The sequence below is a fragment of the Electrophorus electricus genome, chromosome 1 (assembly GCF_013358815.1).
Source record: "Electrophorus electricus isolate fEleEle1 chromosome 1, fEleEle1.pri, whole genome shotgun sequence".
NCBI classification, from domain to species: domain Eukaryota; kingdom Metazoa; phylum Chordata; class Actinopteri; order Gymnotiformes; family Gymnotidae; genus Electrophorus; species Electrophorus electricus.
Genome location: NC_049535.1, coordinates 1,291,004 through 1,303,489, shown reverse-complemented (window position 1 = coordinate 1,303,489; position 12,486 = coordinate 1,291,004). Strand labels below are relative to the sequence as shown.

The window sequence follows — 12,486 nt, the reverse complement described above, 5'->3', positions numbered from 1 at the left end:
AAACTTGATTTTTAAATGTGACATGCACTAAACCAACAGTTTGTGGCTTTGACACATCGACACCACATTTTAACAGCTATACGCAGTCTGTCCTAATATTTGATAAATGTACTGGTACGCGCTCGTATATCCCCCTTCAGTAAATCACATCAGAACATGGATCATTTCCTGTGCAACACCAAACTAGGCGAAGCGCCCCGCGGCTTTATATCCGCTCATCGGTGCGCGTGTGTTTCTGTAGTGTTCCTCGTGCGCGTATAACTCGTATAAACCAAGAGTCCAGGGATGCGGCCGGGTGCAGTGATCAGATCGGCGCGTACCCGTCTTTGCATCTTTGTAAAGCCGCGCGCAGTGCCCTCCAGCCAGCAGGTCGACCTCCTTCTGAAGTCTTAATCCGCTAAAAGCATCGGGTCACATATGCAGAGACCGATCTCCTCCCTAACAACGAGTAAAGGGGCTTTTGTCGTTTAGATCTGGCCCGTGTCTTGAATTACCTGCACCAGAAGTTTGTGGAAGTATTTCCAAACCCTGATATCTACGCGCGTGCTTCTCTACTACCGACGCCGCGATCAATTTAACCGAATTTTGCCATCATGACCAAGCTAGAGAACTTTTACCTTTTTTTACCTGCTTTTTTAAAAGAGGGCTAAGTGTGCAGAACTCACAAGTGACCCACATAGCCTAGTGCATGCACATTTGCAAGACGCAGATCTTGTGGCGCTGATTAAGAGATAGTAATATCATCCAAGCTTTTTTTTTTTTTTGGGGGGGGGGGGGGGAGGCACAGTCGCCTCCGCTTTACCCCTCCCCGTTGAAGACTCCCATTCTCTCTCTCCCCTCTGTTCTCTGGTTCGCCTCTCTCTCCCCTCTGTTCTCTGGTTCGCCTCTCTCTCCCCTCTGTTCTCTGGTTCGCCTCTCTCTCTCTCCCCCATGCGTCTCGTGTCTGGGAGGGGGAGCCCTGCCTCTCTGCCTTCCCCAGATCAGTGGCCCTGGCCACTCACTTTCTGATGTTGCACGACGGGAAATGCTTTGAATACTTGCGACATGGCCGCTTGCGTTGATTGCCAAGATTGACAGCAGAAACCATCGTCTTCTCTTGTTTCTGTTATACAGAGAGGAGATAAACGTGACAAGTAGTTACAACAGCTCTCAGCAGCCTGACAGCTGAACTTCACAGCTCGAAGGGGCTTCCAAGCTACGGTCCGGGAAGCGCTACACTTTAGTTTCTCGTCTTTGCCCGATAGATTGCACAGAGCGTTAAATCTAGCGTTTCTACCGAAACGGGATACGGCGAGGACGAGCGTTTCCGTTTGTCACCCAGCTCACGTTAAGGTAAACTTTTGTCCTCAACTCTAACCTGTTGTTCCGTGATTTCGTGCCATTTTAAGATTTTTTTGTGTTGATTTTCTTTTCGTCTCGCAGCAATATCTTTCCGCATCGCTTTTCGTAAACATCTCGTGTGTGTGTTTGTCAGTCTACCTGCTACAACACTGCAGTCGTGCCCCGCGCGTTGCTTTATTAACATCGTTGTGTTTGTTTAGGACGCGTTTGCCTGCGTTCGCCGCGTCGCGCTCTCCAGCGAGACCCAGGCACGCTCGCCTTTAACGCGCAGTACTCGGCTGGCCGCTGCCAGGACGTGTAAACAGGACTTCGAGCTTGTAATGGTCCGTAAAGTGCTAGTGGAAAGTTAGGCGAAGTTTCAGGCTTGCGTCCTGGTGTCCTGTCTGCTTCATTGTTCCTAATGTACAGGCTGCAGGACACTGAATACAAGCATCCACAATACAAAGCAGCGGAAGCCAACTCAAAAAAATGACACAGATATGCACCTTCCCTGTGTAGGAACATGAACAAACCGACTGACATGTGGAAAATACCAACAATATTTCGACACTTTTGGGAGTTATTAGAAGGTTGCGTTGTTGCCCGGGTGGCAGTTTCTCGCGTGTCCACAGAGGGGTACTATTCATTGACAATGACTGCGTGCGGCTGTACTACGCAGGCAACCTCTCCGTGCTGCATATCCCACGTCTTTTCACTTTCTATTAATGAAGACATTTTACCAGAAGTAATTTTACATTAGAAACTAGTGTTTTTAATCTACAATATGCTACAGCTGTTTCGGTTTCATAAGACAGTTACTGGTCCACTGAAGGGGCTTTGGTAAGAGCGTGGAAATGTTCTCTGACTTAACTTTCGCTCGGGGTCAGGGAAATTGACCTTAGAAGAATGCACAATCCATAAATTAGAATGAACTGCTTAGGCAAAGGCCGGTCCATTTAGAGACGATACACAGCTTGGACAAGCACGACCCTTTTAGCTTCCCATCGAGAAAAAGAAGCCCCGGACACACGGCGCCGGCGCGGAAAGATAGTCAACTCCAAGAAGTATTCATCATTACGACCTTAGATTTGTTATTTGATGGTATTTTGTTTAATCCGTTACCGGTAACAACACTCGTGAAAATTACAGTACAATCTTATAAATTATCGGGAGTGTTTGTTACGTTTGAAATAAGGCACTTAATCAATAAAATTGAGTGATTTTATAATGATCTTCCCTCCATAATTATTTCAAGAAAATAGCAATTAGTAATACATTTGATTCTAGTTATAGGCATTTTTAAAAAGGGAGAAAGACGTAGTGCACATTTAGTTTTTCGGCCAGGACTCATACAGGACAGGATGCCTTTGTAATTCCCAGACACCCTGTGCGTAAAGGTACTAAAAGGACAAACATATTCAATAGAATGCATATGTGTGAACTTTGTCTGTGTGACAGAGATAGCTCATCATCCACGGGGTGTTCCCCAAAAGTAGACGCGTTCAGACACAGATAAGCGCTTTTCGAGTGCTGGACACGGGGTGATAACATTTTAATAAGAAACATTGCATGCTGACGTATTCTGGAATTGACGGGCTTCTGAGAGCCTGCTGAAGGGAGTGTGGGCTCGAGGCAGTACCGCAGTGCGCCGAGCGTCACAACACTCACTTCTCTTTCTGCCCATTACATTTCTTTGTCACTTTTCAGTTCACGTCTGAAACGAAACACAGTGACTTTTTTATTTTTGCTTTAAACCTTTGAAGAAGAAGAAGAAGAAGAAGAAAAAAAACAAACAAAAAAAAACAAGCGTTGTTGTTCTCGTGAATGGACGCAATCGGACACCTTAATTAAACACAGCTTAACTTTGCTCGGTCTTCTCTCAGAAATTGTGTCCAGTCTGTAAGAATAACCCGGTGTCTAATAATACATTCTTGTCTTAAGTGAGAGGGGCTGTTTGAAAAACAATCCCCTGCTTGCCCCTCTGTTGTGCTGAAGCTGATCCTGTAATGGCATTTTGTTTTCAACAGTTGCTGTTAGCTCTGGGTGGAAGTTCCCTCATAAGGTAAGGTGGCACCGCAGCTCGGTGGAAGTCTAAATGGCACATTTATAATTAGACTGCAAATTCAGCACATTGTCCTGATCGCTATACAGGGATATGGTGCACTGTCTGAGCTCTCAATAGAGCCACTTTATTCACTGCCTGAGTGTATGGGGTAGGAGAACAGGGCTCTTTTGATGGACACGGACACAATTGCTAAACCCAGGAAAAGCATTTTAAATAAGCAAGTCTCCAGTTTAAATGACTCATTATGAACACACTTTATAGACTATACAAAGCTGTCGTTTTTCTAAACAACCCAAAAAATAATAATAATATATATATATATCGCACGCAGTGATAAGTGCGTAATTAAATTTCAAATACGCATTTTGAACTTAAGTTACAGACAGCTGCGCGGACGTTCCGTTACCGACTGGCCTGGCTAATCGATCGTCCACGCGTGCTTATAGAGTATGAAAGCACAGTGCCACGTTCCGCAAACACACCTGGGAAGAAGAGTTATGGGAATTCACTAAACAACGTCTCTCACATCGTGCAATTTAGAAACATTAGTCGATATTGCAAACGTCTCGCCACAACGAGCCAACATTAGCGTACATTTCTTAAATAAAAGTGATATTGTGGCTGCCTTTACAATTATCATTGCATGTGTTTTGCAGGATTTTCTGCGCGTGGATTTGGAAAGGAACCGGTGGTCTTGCGCGAGGAAAGTGTATTTCCTAGCTGGATCCGGCAAGAAGATATCGGCTCGCGGACGCGTATGGTGCCAGTAAGTTCAGCGATTTGGCATAGCGCAGCTGCGCGCGCGTTCGAACAGCCCTGTGTGATTCAGTGCCCGTGCATTGTTACTGAGACTTCACGCTAGAAGTAGGTCCGTTTTCCGTGTGCAGGGCAGGACTACCCTCTTAGTCCGCGTGCAATTGCTGTGTCTCGTTTGCGTCATTTAAACGCGTTTTGCATGAAATTTGAAAGTCGCGTGTTACATATATGATTTTTTTTTTCTAGTTTCTCTTCCATGCAGACGAATGATAAAACTGTTTTGCTTTTCAGGATTATGAAAAGCATAATTAGATTGGATTAGGTGAAAAGGTGCGAACGAAATTTGGGTTAATCCACATCAGTAGCGAGCGACGGGGGAAGTTGCTTATAATATTGCATATATTTTAATAATAACATTTTATTGCCGAGGACACAAGATCTTCCTGTGCGCCGTTTAGGATTTCAGAGAACTGTGGGCTATTTTTCAAAAATGTTTGTAATGGTGCCTTTACCTAAAAGAGTGTTAAAAAGAATCTCACAAGTGGACTGCTAGACTAAGATACGCGTCCTGCAATATTCATTTAGGCTCTTTGTCAGTCAAACAACCAGGTTTCTCTTAATGGTTGATTCTAAAGTGTACATTTTTGCTGTTTTGACTCTGCTGTCTTCTTTAAGGTAATTGAATGTCGATGACTTCTCCTGGGACATCAGTAGCCTGTCATGCTGTTTTTTAGTCGCGCGCACTGTCACCTCTGAAATATGAGACGTAAATCAACAAATAATTCTTTCATTCTTTCAATTCTTTCTAGAACCGTTCCTTTAAAAAAAACTTTAGCTTATGAATATCTCGTAATATATATTTTATTACATCCTCCAAACTGTATTTTAATTTTATTTTTTCTAATGCACGTTTTATTCAGTTGTGATTTTCCACTGGATAGCACGCGAGCTTTAATTCTTATTTGGCGGGTAAATTATAGAGGTTACTGAATTGGTCCTGTCTTGCGTTTCTGTTTGTCTCAGAAAAGCTTTTTGTCTCGTTAATCTTAACAAGGTGTATCTTAGTGTGCACTTAACGATGAATCAAGTGAGATTTGTCGGTGCAATTCTAAGGCCTCGTGATTAGTTTATCTATGGATAACATCCTTCCCAAGCGTGAAACGTTGCAGTTGCAGTTGCCCCAGAAATAGAGAAAAAAAACCTGCAGTTTTATGCTTTATGCTAAAATGACATACAGTGTGTGTTAGGAAATGAGCTTGGAATTTAAGTGCAATCGTAGCATTCAGAGGAAGTACATTTCTCCCACACTCTTCTTCAAATAAATCTTTCACACACTCTTCTTCAAATACATCTCTCACACACTCTTCTTCAACCGTGAACCCATCTGCTGCAAACTGAACTGAATATTATTTCACACACACAGCTTAAACTGCTTAGCGTGCAAGTTGCAACAGTGTCTCATGCATTAAGGAATTTATCTATGGATAAAAACGGGTGCCGTTTCCCCGGGAGGTCTGTGGCCCGGCGCGAGGACCCATGAGAGCCCTGGCCCGATCCGTTCGGGCCACGGAACCTGGGTGGCGAGCCGGTTTCCCCGTGTGCTGTGCCGGGCGAGGTCAGAACAGTGCCAGCAGGCCCCTTAATGACAAACAGCGGTGGAAGTAAACAACAGAAGGTGTGTTAAAGGTAAGGCATGCAGCAACCATAGGGGAGCAGGCTGAGGCAGTAGGGACATACAGCAGCACATGTTGTGACATCTGTCTTTAAGCGGTAGCTAATTTGCTGTGGAATATTTCAACAATGATCAAAACCAAAGGCAGTATGTTCATTAGGAGTTTGTGTGTCACATCACACCCCCCCACGCACCTCCACCACCAACACCACCTTCTTTTGTGGCAGAATGTATCAAGTTTCCGAATGCATTATTAAAGTTTTGCTGTACTTTTTAATTACCGCCCCATTAGTTTGCCTTCCATGCAGTTAATTAGTGATATGCAAGGAAACAGGTGGCTGTGGTCACTTTAGTTTGGGGAAATTGTCAGATGCAAGGATTTTTAAAAACTGTAGCAGCATCAGCAGACATAGCTAACAATTTATTAATATTATTATTATTACTATTATAATTATTATCATTATTATTATTATTAATGTACATTGCGAAGTGCAGTAAGTGTGCTCTCCCGTTGTTCTCCTATGGTCTGAGCTGCAGCCAGTGCCTGGTGTCGTCTCGTTCAGTCTTCCCATGTCACACAGAGCATCAGCGTTTCCTCAGGTCAGGTGCTCTGCTGACATCTGCTTGAATCGCCCAGTGCTCCCAGTGTTGTAAAATCCAGTGACCGACAAGGGGTCAGTCACGCCAACCTTGTAGATGGGGTGGGGGGATCGAAGTTGTAATTTCAGCGCAACAATCGGACGGTTGATAATGAATAAAGTGACTTTTGGTTGTGCATGGACCTCTAACTCCAGGGCTTGAGTATTTCTTTCCCCCACTGTAAGTAGAAATTAGGAACCCTATACTTATCTGTGGCTTAACAACACGCCCAAATTGCAGTCTTGCTTTTGAAGAGAAAAAAAAAAGCGAAGAGACTGACGTTATAGCAAAGGAAAGCTGAACACACAGCTGTGCAGCTGGCATGCCTGTAAAACGCACTCTGTATCGAACCGGATTGTTCCTTAATGAGAATCGTTTTCCCCTTACATCCCCCCTCCGGTCCAGACTTCATCTGGGAACCGAAGGTGCACTCCAGTGTCTTTGGCCCTCTGCTAGACTGACGAGTGCATCCCTTTTGCCTGAATCTTGGGAAGCGTGTGCACCTGTAGCTCTGCATGGGTGCGGAGTCACGGGGTGAAGAAGGTCCCTCTGATGTTTTCTCAGTGTGACCTGCCACCACTGCCACCCTCCACGAATTATTAGCCACGTTACAGAATGTGCTGGCATAAAAATAGTTCCACCGTAGCGTTTGTCACATGGAAACACACCACCATTCACGGTGCCAGCTGGATCCTTCTGCCTGGTCTGTGCTGTAAATGATTCTACGGAATGAGGAGCATGGCAAGTAAATATGCCTTCCATACTGAAAAGAGATATCTGCAATAAAATGTATTCTGGTCTAGCTCTTTATATTTCTCATTCTGCTGGTCTCTCTCTGTGTCTCTCTTAAGATGCACATAAATAATGTAGGATTAATTGGAGGTGTCCCTGGGGCTGTGAGATTTTTCACACGGGCTCTGTGCCTATCGGGAACTGTAATCAGCAATATCAGGTGGAGGCTCTGCTCAACCACACTGTATTTATGAATCAGAGACATGTTTCTGTGGTGCATATGAAGACTGTGGGGTCATTTCCATATCAAAGCGGTGCAGTGTGGAGCCTGACAGTAATTAAAATGCAGTGGTTTGGAACCCTGTATGCTCACACACTTTCTCTCTCTCTCTCTCTTGCTCACACACACACACACACACACACACACACACACGCACGCGTGTGCGTCCGCCTCTGCTTGCCGAGCTGAGGGGTTCGCCATGGGGGGAATGAGAGAGAGCAGCGTGCGGGCAGTTGACTGCCGCGTGCGTCTCCAAATGCACTTATAATTTTATACAAATGTTTATGCCAGGCGGTGCTCTTTTGCGGAGCGCTCTGTCTCGCGGCCAAAACCGATTGAAGACAAAGTTAGTTTGCTTTCTCCCGGCCGTCTTGTTGTGGCCTTCTGTCTCGCTGTCGTTCTCTGCAGCTGCTCACCGAGACACAGGGGCGGGGCCGTGTGTTTAACCTTTAATTGGCGTATGAATAAATGATGGCAATCTTCTATTTGATATGACGGCTGTGTTTGTGACTGGGCCTGCATCACTGTTGATTGTTATTGCCTCAAAAGTGTAATTCTGAGTGCGTGTGTGTGTGTTTTCTCTTTTTGTACTGTTCTTTGCATGCCTTATTTAATAGCAGATGTTGCTAAAACAGTTTGAACGCAGTTAACAGTTGAATCCTAAGATTAAGTGCCGGGTTTTTTCTGAATGTGCTGTATGCCTTCTTCCTTCTGAATCCTGTCCTGGCAAGAGAAAACAACCTTGGAGCCTCTCGACTGTAATCTCATTCATAAAACCTTGTGACGAGCGTTCGGTTCAAGTTCATCTCCGTGGCGGTTGTCTTAGGAGCCACAGTCAGGCCTCTAAATATAACTAGACCGTCCTAACAGTTGTTGGTGTGTGCTGTTGTTTGTCGAGGGAATTCTGCGTGATTTTCCTTCTACGGCTTCCCGTGGCCAGAACAGAGACTTTGAGAAGAGTTGTCGTGCCATCATTCTAGCCGAGATATGAAGAAAGAACAGGCCCAGGGAATCTTAGGAATGTCTAATAGCAATTCGCGAACTATTCCCAAAACTCACAGTGTGTTAAAATGCAAGCCTTGAACGTTCCGGAAGGTCAGTGTTTCTATTTGGCTGTTTTTTCTCTGGATGAATACAGTTCAAAATTCAGCTATTTAATGACAAAGAAAAAACAAAACAAAACAAAAAAAAAAAACAAAGAAACAAAACCATATGTCCATATCTACAAAATTACAAAATACAGGATCAATATCTGACACACAATCCTTCAAAAATCTGATAGACTATTAATATTATCTTTAATTATCACCTCAGTAGCAATTATTAGCCATCACAGATAAACCAGAATTACTGTGAGCCTAACACTGATAGTCTAATCCAGGAAGCTTCCGTATGAAACACGTGTTGGTAATAGGCGCTATAAATGAGAGAATGCCTCGCTAAACTGTGTCCACATTAGGACTTTTCCCAGCATGCATCAGTGGCTCTCAGCTCCTTCATAATGCCCCGTGATTAGACTTCATCCGGACGGCGTATTCCAGTAGCTATCTGGCTATGCACCACCGTAATATAACATGAGACAAAAAAATGTGTTGTATGAACCAACCTGTGGTAGTATTCTTAGTTCTAACATGAAGGAAATGTTAGCAGCTGTTCAGGCTCTGCAGTGTGTGTGTGTGTGTGTGTGATCTGTTTACTAGAAGCCAGGTAAGGTTCAGTAATTAATCCATCTGGATGTGCCCCAGTACATAACGGCAGATTCCCTAACATTCCCTAACATTGCCTTGCCTTCTTCTTATGATATTCACAGGGGATGGAATCCACCATTCCTATAAAACTCTCTATATCTTTAATATTGCCTTGCTCCTGTGTACAATATACATTTGTGAATGTGCCATCTGTGTACAGAATAGCACAGAATAGCACATTTATGCACATCAGTCATCTTATGTCATCTGCCAGCACACTGCTGGTAATAATAGCTTAAAGAGCATGGAAATAGAGACGGCCGCGCTTGTGATAAGTTCTGAGGATGTGCCCCTGGCCAGTAGCCAGTGGTTAGAGGCACACGGGCAGCGTGCTGCGATGCGGGTGTATAGTGCTTACTGGGGGGACGTCAGAAACAGGCTCGGAAACTATATGGAAAAGTTGGAGGCCATCATGCCAAAATCACATTACCCACAGTTTTTTTTGTGTGTGTGTGGAAACTCAGCACACATGATGCCAAAAACAAATTAAAGTGACAAAAGAGGGTGGAAAAGACTGGAGGAGGAATCCCGTGGCTGCAGTTCTGAGAGCAGTTAAGCTGGAATAGCTCTGGCCTTCCAAAAGCAGCTCCTTTGTTTCCTTATTCCATGATTATTTACACCAAGTCGCCGTTTTTACGGGGGTTTTGCTTTCGGTGTGTGTGCGTCATGAGAAAATGGCTTCAGCAGGCCCAACCACAAGTGCTGCTCTTTTGCTTTCTCTCTCTCTCTCTTTCTCTCTCCCTCTCTCTCTCTCTCTCTCTCTCTCTCTCTCTCTCGCTCTCTCTCTCTCTCTCTCTCCCCTCCCCTTCACTCTTTCCTTCTGAAATGAGCAGCAAAATCAACTGTTACTTGACCGTTGCTGGATGCTGATGTTACATTTCTCTCTGGGTTGTATGGAGGACTGAAGCACTTGTCTGTACTTACAGAGCTGTCTGTGAATGAGCTCTGATGAGGAGGTGGGTGATAAGGGCAGATGATGCAGTGTGTGTGTGTGTGTGTGTGTGTGTGTGTGTGTGTGTGTGTGTGCATGTGTGTGTGTGTGCATGTGTGCGTAGTGCATGTGTGCGTGAGTGTGTGTGCATGTGCGCCCGTGTGTGTGTGTGTGTGTGTGTGTGTGTGCGTGCGTGCGTGCGTGTGTGTGTGTGTGTGTGTGTGCGTGTGTGCGTGTGTGTGTGTGTGTGTGTGTGTGTGTGTGTATGTGTGTGTGTGTGTGTGTGCATGCATGCGAGGCTGCAGGTGACTGGGACTCTCACACAGAGCTCCACGGATAATCACACTAGACTGATTTCGAAATGGCAGTGAGGTTGGGCATGTTTGTTATGAATGAGCATTGCTTAAGTCCAGCAGCTCTGAAGTGGGAACACACACACACATATACACACACACAAACACACACACATTTAATGTGAGATACAGAGATACACCACTAACGTGAGATTCAGAGATACACCACTAACGCGAGATTCAGAGATACACCACTAACGTGAGATACTAACGTGTCCTCAAATGGCTACTTCATAACAAAGAGACATGAACTCACTGATACTGCTATACTTCCAGAGCAGGGGTCCTTTTCTCTCTCTCTGTCTGTCAGGTTTTGCCAGCACATTTTAAACCACACCAAAGTAAAAACACCAAGTTGGAAAATGCGAACGTTTTCACTTTGCAGCAGAGAATGGGAAAAAAAACCCAAACCTTGTGATTGAATTAAAAAGCATCCGCTCTTTCGCCAGTTTGTCAAGCTACCTCTTCAAAGCAGGGATGCCGGGGGCTATAAATTCTGTCTCTTGTTTTTCTTTCAAGCACCCCGTGTGTCCCAGACCTGTGTCAGACAGCAGCCCACATCTGCCGAAAGGCCGCTGAATGATAGAATCAGAACGAGGCAGTTTTTTTGGCTTTATCTTCTCAAATATATATATTTCAAAAACACTGCTGAAATAATGGCCGATATTTTCTGTTTTTTCCTCCCGTGCATTACCCAAGAGGCTCTCTGACAGCCTTAAAGGATAGTGCATGGGCTCAGGCTGGAGTCCCACCTACAGCAGCACACACACACACACACACACACACACACACACACACACACACACACACACACACACACACACACACACACACACACACACACCAGGCTAAGTGTTCAGGGACGTATAAACTCCACAGAAAGAAAGCGAGGTGGGGGGACATGATTTAGGGGGTTGGCTAACAGTCTCGCACCTCCTCATCTATTCTGCTTTGCCTGTCATCCTGTGACACCTCACACACAGCTCTCACAAAGAGCTCTACCCGTAAAGAAACTTCAGCGTTGACACAGGGCAAAACCGAAACCCTCCTCGATGCAAATGAGATTTTTTTCTTCCTGTGTGTGACAGGGGCACTGTCCCAGGCTGTGGTCTGAACCCAGGCCTTGCCAGCTCGTTTTGCTCTGCTTGGAGGTTGTTGCTGTCACTCGCTTAATCTTGTAGCTACATCGACAGCACCGCCCTCCTTCTAGACCCTTCCATCAGTCTGGCAATGAGGGCATTATTTTACCATTATGTAAGCAAAGCTGCTATATTTCAGAAAGACTGCAATAGCAGTGCTCTGGCTGTTTGGCTTAAGAGGCTGTGTGTGTATGTGTGTGTGTGAGTGTGTGTGTGTATGCACGCATGTGTGGATGTGTTTGTGTGTGTGTGCGCGTGTGTGTGTGTGGTAGTGCATGCATATGTCTTGGATGAGAAGCTCTGTGGTGTGGTGTCACAGGAGAGGGGTGTTCTCTGTCTCTGGTTAGGGGCAGGGATGAGGTGGTGGTGTGGGTGTGGGTGGGAGAAAGAAGCGGCCCTCCTCTTCCTCCGTGTAGCTAAATTTATTGGTCACCATCTGCAGGGTGGAGGAGCTTGGGCCCACTCCAGACCACAGAGAGGCTTGTAATTAAATCGTCATCATTATCAACTTGTGGTCAGCGATCATCTCTGACGCCAAACTCTTCCAAGATGAACATGGAAAGCTGGGAGACTTTTTTTCCCCTAAACCCTCGCGCTCGACAGAATTAGACCGTGAAGAGCAGAATAGGAGAGTGCTATTTTCTAATTTTTATTTTATTTTTTTTTTGCGCACAGTGAAGAAGAAAAAAAGGTCACTCAGTCATTTCCAATCAGTTTAAACAACTACCGCATATCTGAAGGAAGCAGGAGCACCCTGGCCGGGTCATTGCCGGTCCTCGTGCTCGCTCGCTCGGAGACCGACGTGACCGTCAGCGCGTTACAAACCGGAATAATGTCAATTAGTGCGAGCG

The 12,486-nt window shown here is 45.2% G+C and overlaps 1 protein-coding gene across 6 annotated transcripts in view; it reads left to right on the top strand.

The window, feature by feature from the left end:
* The first annotated feature begins 996 nt into the window (after window positions 1-996).
* Window positions 997-12,486, top strand: part of sox6 (SRY-box transcription factor 6) — a 163,669-nt gene continuing 152,179 nt past the window's right edge. For 4 of the 6 annotated variants that reach the window (XM_035531260.1, XM_035531266.1, XM_035531261.1 and 1 more), the window contains exons 1-3: window positions 997-1,332; window positions 3,348-3,382; window positions 4,042-4,151. The gene's annotated coding sequence lies outside the window, so the exon portion shown is untranslated. Of the gene's footprint in view, window positions 1,333-2,957; window positions 3,220-3,347; window positions 3,383-4,041; window positions 4,152-12,486 lie in introns of those variants that run through there. The other 2 variants (XM_035531273.1, XM_035531268.1) reach the window with 2 other exon arrangements.